Raw genomic sequence first — 7581 nt, 5'->3', positions numbered from 1 at the left:
TGTCCCCAGCGCCCTGTGGGGCAAACAAGGAGTCACTAGCATGGCTCAGCACTGTAGGGTCCATAGGACCAACCTGCTACCACCCCAGGTATGCACCTGACACTGAGGCTTTTTCAGTAGAGCTCACCCTGCTCGCATTAACTGCAGCTACACAGCTCCTAGACCAAAGAAAGAATCCACCCAAACAGATAGTTTTTTCTTCCTTCTCAATCTCCCATTTTCTTTTCTTTTTCTTTTTCATCTCAACTACGTTTTTTATATTTTTCTGTTTTTTTCTCTACTTCCTCTTCCACTTTTTTTCCCTTTCTTCAGCTTTCTCCTTTCTTGTTCATTTTATTTTGCAGTTTCATGATGATGTGTAAATAGCCACCAGTCACAGTCCATACCTAAAAAGGAAAAGAAGAAAAAACAGGCACAAGTAACTGAACAAAACCCAGATCCAAAGGAATATTCTGGTTAAAAAAAAAAAAAGACCCCTATGTAGTAGAAATAGAATTCAGAAGAATGATGTTTAGGTACTTTCAATGGATGGAAGAAATTCTTGAGAGGATAATGGGGAAAAATAGGGGGAAAAAACCCCAGAAATCTTACAACATTTGGAATTCCAGAAAATAAATAATAAGACAACAGAATCAGACAACATTATAAAAGAGCAGAATAGTAGACTCAAAAAGTGGAAAGCTAAATTAGTGAGCTTAAAGACAATTCCACCTTTTACAACTGACAAGAAAAATAATTGTTAAAAAGAGCAAAAGATTACAAAGACAGTCTAAGAATAATATGAGGCACTGCCAAGAGAAAAGCTTATGTCTCATTGCCCTATAGAGAGAAACAAGAAATTCTACTGAGAAATAATACAAGACATCATGGAAGATAACTTCCCTACAAATATAAAAGAGATGAAAGTAACAGTTCAAGAAGCAGAGAGAAGCACCGAACAAGATAACATCACAACATACTGTACTTAAACACTCCAATTTCAGGGAAAAGAGGAGAGTCCTGAGAGCAGCTAGGGAAAAAAGAACAATGACGGACAAAGGAAAACTATTAAGAATGAGCTCAGGTTTCTCAGCAGAAACCCTGGAAGCAAAAAGACAATAGAATAACATTTATGAAATCCTACTAGAAAAAAAATTGCCAACAAAGAATCTTATACCAGCAAAACTAGCCATCAAATATGAGGGGGAAATAAGGGTATTTCAAGAACAAGGAGAAATTATAGGAATTTGAAAAAACAGTGTCAGTGTTACAAAAACTACTAAAAGGAACACTTTGGACAGAGATTCACCAACAAGAGTAGACAAACCTTAGAGCAACATACAGAACATCACCACTCAGAAATCAGTACTCAAACAACACAGAAATATAGAAAGAACAAAGAAACCCATAAAACCACAAAAACACAGCAAAATAACAACAAACGAACATATCAGTCATCGTCCCACTGCCAGTGCAATTTAATAGACACTCCTACAATGTTCAATGTACTTCGATGGAAATTCATGACCAGAGGAGTAAAAGATATGTTCAATTTGGAAACCTTATTAAATGAACCGGAATCTACCCAAAACACACCTATTACAGGTTAAAAGAACTGACTCTTTCCAGAAGAATTTCTGAAATTAGTCAAAATCAATTCCAGCAGCTTATTATCAGGCTTAAGGCTGACCAAAGTTTGCAATTCAATTGATGAAACAACTGATATTTCTAACATGGCAAAGTTGTTCCTTTATGTAAGATATGTTTATGAAGGACTCATACATGAGGGATTATAGCATTGTCACCCTTTGGAAGGGAGGGGGAGATATGTTTCAAAGTTTATGAATACTTCAAAAATGAAGGTTTATAGTGGGAAATTGCATTTTATTTTCATCACTCTTCTTTCCTCTTGATGGGGAGAGACTAATAGTGGCACCTCAGATGCTGCTCATGAGCTATTAAGACCCCTAAAAGAACATTTTAATTTAAAAAGACCCCTAACCCTACTTATGAGGAGCCCTAGTGACGCAGTGGGTTATTCGCTGAACTGCTAATTGCAAGGTCAAAAGTTCGAAATCAGCTGTCACTCCACAGGAGAAAGATGAGGCATTCTACTCAGTAAAGAGTGATAGCCTTGGAAACCCACAAGGCTGGTCCTACCCTGCCCAATAGCGGCTATGAGTTGGAATCGGCTTGATGGTAATGAGGGTAATTTTCTTTGCTTTTTATAATCATTACTTACAAAAAGTCATTTGAACATGATGTCTCCCAAGAGTATGGTCCTGATCCCCTTGCCCAGCAACTCATTCCTTCAAGTATTTGATTATCTCTCTAAAAAAGTTTCATAGCTTTGACCATCTCTCTCTTTAGCAAGCCTCCTAGTGTCTTTCCCTCATTTCATGCATTTTTTATACATAATTATTTTGGTGGCTCTCACAGCTCTTATAACAATCCATACATCAAATGTATCGAGCACATTTGTACATATGTTGTTGCCATCATCATTAAAAAATTTTTTTAAATCATTTTATTAGGGGCTCATACAACTCTTATCACAATCCATATATACATCAATTGTGTAAAGCACGTTTGTATATTCAATGCCCTCATCATTCTCAAAACATTTCCTCTCCACTTAAGCCCCCGCATCAGTTCCTCATTTTCCCCCTCCCTCCTGCTCCACACTCCCTCATGAACCCTTGATAATTTATAAATTATTTTGTCATATTTTGCCCTGTCCGATGTCTCCCTTCACCCACTTTTCTGTTGTCTGTCCCCCAAGGAGGAGGTCACATGTAGATCCTTATAGTTGGTTCCCCCTTTCCAACTCACCCTCCCTCTACCCTCCTGGTATCGCCACTCACACCACTGGTCCTGAAAGGATCATCTGCCCTGGATTCCCTGTTTCCAGTTCCTATCTGTACCAGTGTACATCCTCTTGTCTAGCCAGACTTGCAAGGTAGAACTCGGATCATGATAGTGGGGGGAGGGGGGCGGGGAAGAAGCATTTAGGAACTAGAGGAAAGTTGTATTTCTCATCGTTGCTACATCGCACCCTGACTGGCTCGTCTCCTCCCCGAGACCCCTCTACAAAGGGATCTCCAGTGGCCTACAAATGGGCTTTGGGTCTCCACTCCGCACTCCCCCCCTCATTCACTATGGTAAGATATTTTGTTCTGATGATGCCTGATACCTGATGCCTTCAACACCTTGTGATCGCACAGACTGGTGTGCTTCTTCCATGTGGGCTTTGTTGCTTCTGAGCTAGATGGCCACTTGTTTACCTTCAAGTTTTTAAGACCCCAGGCACTATTTTTTTGATAGCCGGGCACCATCAGCTTTCTTCACATTTACTTATGCACCCATTTGTCTTCAGTGATCATATCATGGAGGTGAGCACACAATGATATGATGTTTTTGTTCTTTGATGCCTGATAACTGCATCATTTTCAAAACATTTTCTTTCTACTTGAGCCCTTGGCATCAGCTCCTCATTTTCACCCTCTCTTCCCCTTACTCCCTGCCTCCCTCCCTCCCTCCCTCCCTCATGAATCATTGATAATTTATAAGATTTTTCTTATGTCTTAAACTTACCAATGTTTCCCTTCATCCACTTTTCTGTTGTCCATCCCTGTGGAGGGTGGTTTTAAATAGATCATTGTGATCAGTTCCCCCTTTCTACCCCCACCTTCCCCTACTCTCCATATTGGTCCTGAGGGGTTTATCTTTCCTGGATTCCCTCTGTTTCCAGCTCTTATCTGTATCATGTACATACTCTGGTCTAGCCAGATTTGTAAGGTATAATTGAGGTCATGATAATGGGAGGGGGGGGGAGCATTAAAGAACTAGAGAAAAGTTGTATTTTACATTGGTGCTCTACTTGAGCCCTTGGTATTAGCTCTCTCCTTCCATGCTCCTCCCCCACCCTCTTAAACACTTGATAAATTATTATTGTTTACCTAGGTACATGCCTGTATTTAGACCTCTATAAATGCACTTTGCCTCCTCATTCTTTTCTGTTTCCTTTTACTTTACTCTTGTCCTACTATCACGTTCAGCCTTCATTTGGGTTTCAGTAATTCCTCTCAGTTACATATATGACGATGGAGAAATAGAGCTATGTACATGTATTTGTAGGTTTAGTATTAAGCAGATGGGCATTGGGCCTCTACTCAAGTACTCCCTGAACGTAAGAACACTTTGTTCTATTAACCTGACATTCCATGATGCTTACCTTCCTGGCACAATTTCTGAAGACAAAATGGGTGCGTAAGCGAATGTGGTGAAGAAAGCTGATAGTGCCTGGCTATCAAAAGATATAGCATCTGGTGTCTTAAAGGCTTGAAGGTAAACAAGTGGTCATCTGGCTGAAAAGCAACAAATCTCACATGGAAGGAGCACACCAGCCCGTGTGATCATGAGGTGTTGATAGGATCAGCTATCAGGCATCAAAGACCCAGAACAAAAAATCACATCATTGTGAATGAAAGGGAGTGTGGAGTGGAGACCCGAGGCCCATCTGTAGGCAATTGGACTTCCCCTTACAGAAGGTCTCTGGGAGGAGACTAGCTAGTCAGGGTGCAATATAGCACCAATGAAACATACAACTTTCCTCTAGTTCTTTAATGTTTCCTCCCCTCACTATTATGATCCCAATTTTACCTTAAAAATCTGTCTAGACAAGAGCATGTACATGGGTACAGATAAGAGTTAGAAACAGAGGGAATCCAAGCCAGATAAATCCCTCAGGACCAATAATGAGAGTAGCCATACTAGGAGGGGAAGGAGAAAGTTGGCAGAGAAAGATGGAACTGATCACAATGATCTACATATAACTCCCTTCCACAGGGATGGACAACAGAAAAGTGGGTGACAAGAGACATCAATCAGTGTAAGACATGACAAAATAATAATAATTTATAAATTATCAAGAGTTCATGAGGGAGGGGAAAAATGAGAAGCTAATACCAAGGGCTCAAGTAGAAAGAAAATGTTTTGGAAATGATGATGGCAACAAATGTACACATGTGTTTGACCCAATGGAAGGATGTATTTTGATAAGAGTTTTATGAGCCCCCAATAAAATGATTTTAAAATAAATAAAATAAATGATTGTTGTCTTCATAACTTACATAGTCCACTGTCTTCCTTTACCCACATTTCTGTTGTTCATCCCCCTCAGGGGTGGTGAGGGTGGTGTTATATATTGATCATTGCAATTGGTTCCACCTTTCTTCCCCTTCTCCCCCACCTTCCCTCTATCCTCATGGTATTATCACTCCCATTATTGTTCCTGAGTGGTTTATCTCTCCTGATTTCCGTGTGTCGAGAGCTCTTAGCTGTACCAGTGTACTTGCTCTGGTGTACTGTAGCTGGATTTGTAAGGTTTTTCTGGGGTCATAATAGTGGGGGGGAGGAAGCATTAAAGAACTAAGGGAATTTTGCATGTTTCATTGGCGATATACTGAACCCTGTATGACTTGACCCTTCCTTGTGACTCTTCTGTGAGGGGATGTCCAATTGTCTACAAATGGGCTTTCAGTCTCCACTCTGACCCCCCTTATTCACACCGATATAATTGTTCGTTTTGGGTCTTCTGATGCCTGATACCTGATCCTGTCGACACTTCAGTCTGGTGTGCTTCTTCCATGTGAGCTTTGCTGCTTCCCTGCTAGATGGCCACTTGTTTAAGTTCAAGCCTGCCAGGGCATGGCACCCCATCAGACTCAACTGGAAAACACTCATAAAGGTCAACAAACAGACCTGGAACTATTTATAGGCTTTCTTTTTTGTTGTGGTTGTTTTGTTTTTTCTTTTGTTGTATTGGTTTTGCTTTGGGTTTTTTTGGTGCTTATTATTGTTTCTGCATGTCTATCTAGATAAGATAGGCAGGATAAACAATCCAGATGAGAAAATAATGGGACGGATGGTTCCAAAGGCACATGGGAGAGGGAGAGACAGAGGAAAGGTAGGGGGTGCCAACCCAGGAACAAAGGAACAACAAGTGATCTAAAAGTGATCTAAAATTGATGGCAAGGAGGGCGTAGGATGCCTGGTGAGGCTTGACCAAGTGTAATGCAGCCAAGAGGAATTATGTAGAGTCAAATTAAGGTCAAACATGATGGTGGGACAGGAGGAAAGTAAAAGGAAATAGAGGAAAAAACTAAGAGGCAAAGGACATTTAAAGAGGTCTTAATACAGGCATGTACGTAATAAATATATTTATATATAAGGATAGGGAAATAGATGTATGTACATTTATTTATGTTAAGTACTAAGGTAGCAGACATTTATCTTGCCTATCTTATATAGATATGAGAAAAAGAATGGGGGGAGGACTATAAATAGTTCTACGTCTGCCTGCTGACCCTTATGTATGTTTTCCAATCGAGTCTGATAAGCTGCCAAGCCCTGCCCTTCGATGTTGAAGCCTATTTTCGGGATTCCTCCAGGACTTTGTTGCTTTGCTCCCTTGCCACTCTGTTACACTCTCTTTGTGTCTCACCCTGTTGTGGGGGCACAATTCCCACACTGTGTCACGTTTGTCCCAATTCTCTCATTGATGGCCCTAGTAGTTTGGGGTTTTACCTCAGAGTCTTTAATCCACCTTGAATTCATTCTTGTGCATAGAGTGAGGTGAGGGTCCTTACTTAATTTTTCTCAGGTAGATATTGATTTTTTTCAGTACCACTTGTTGATATTTTTGCGGCCCTTATCAAAGATCAGTTGTCTGTATGCTGATGATTTCATTTCTGGGTTTTCAGTTCTTTTCCATTGGTCTGAATATCTGTCATTATACCAGTACCATGCTGTTTTGACCACTGTGGCTTTATAATAGGTGCTAATGTCAGGTAGAGCAAGCCCTCTAACTTTGTCCTTCTTGAGGAGTTCTCTGTTAATTCTGGGTTTCTTCCCTCTCCATATGAAGTTGATAGTCAGTTTTTCCAATTCTTTTAAGAAAGATGTTGGTATTTGTATTGGGATAGCATTAAACTTATGTAGTACATTGGTCAGGACTGACATCTTTATTAAGTCTTCCAATCCACGAGCATGATATATTCTTCCATTTGTGGAGGGAATCCTTGGTTTCTTGTAATAGTGTTTTGTATTTTTCCTCATACAAATCTTTTGTTTTTCTGGTTAGGTATATCCCTGGATATTTCAATTTGTGCTTGGATGTTGTGAAGGGTACTACCTTTTTGATATCCTATTCCATGGTGTTGTCCAAGATACATAACAGTATGATAGACTTCTGTTTGTTGATCTTGTATCTTGCCACTCTGCCATATTCCTCTATCACTTCCAGCACTCCCGTTGTGTAGCTCTTGGGGTTTTCCACATATAAAATTATATCATCTGCGAATAATGATAGTTTCACCTCTTCTTTCCCCAGACAAATACCTTTAATGTCTTTCCTTTGCCTTATGTTGTTAGCAAGGAACTCCAATATGATGTTAAATAAGAGTGGGATAAGGGACATTCTTGTCTGGTCCTCTTTTTCAGTGGGATTGTTTTAGTCTTTTCTCTATTGACTACCATGTTAGCTGTTGGTTTTTCATATGTAGCTTGTATTAGATTGAGGAATTTTCCTTTCATTCCTAT

This window comes from Echinops telfairi, unplaced genomic scaffold (genome assembly GCF_000313985.2).
Source record: "Echinops telfairi isolate 266 unplaced genomic scaffold, ASM31398v2 ScPeMD7_1520;HRSCAF=2026, whole genome shotgun sequence".
In the NCBI taxonomy this organism is placed as follows: Eukaryota; Metazoa; Chordata; class Mammalia; order Afrosoricida; family Tenrecidae; genus Echinops; species Echinops telfairi.
The sequence above is the reverse complement of the archived record's forward strand: the minus strand, read 5'-3'. Positions refer to the sequence as shown.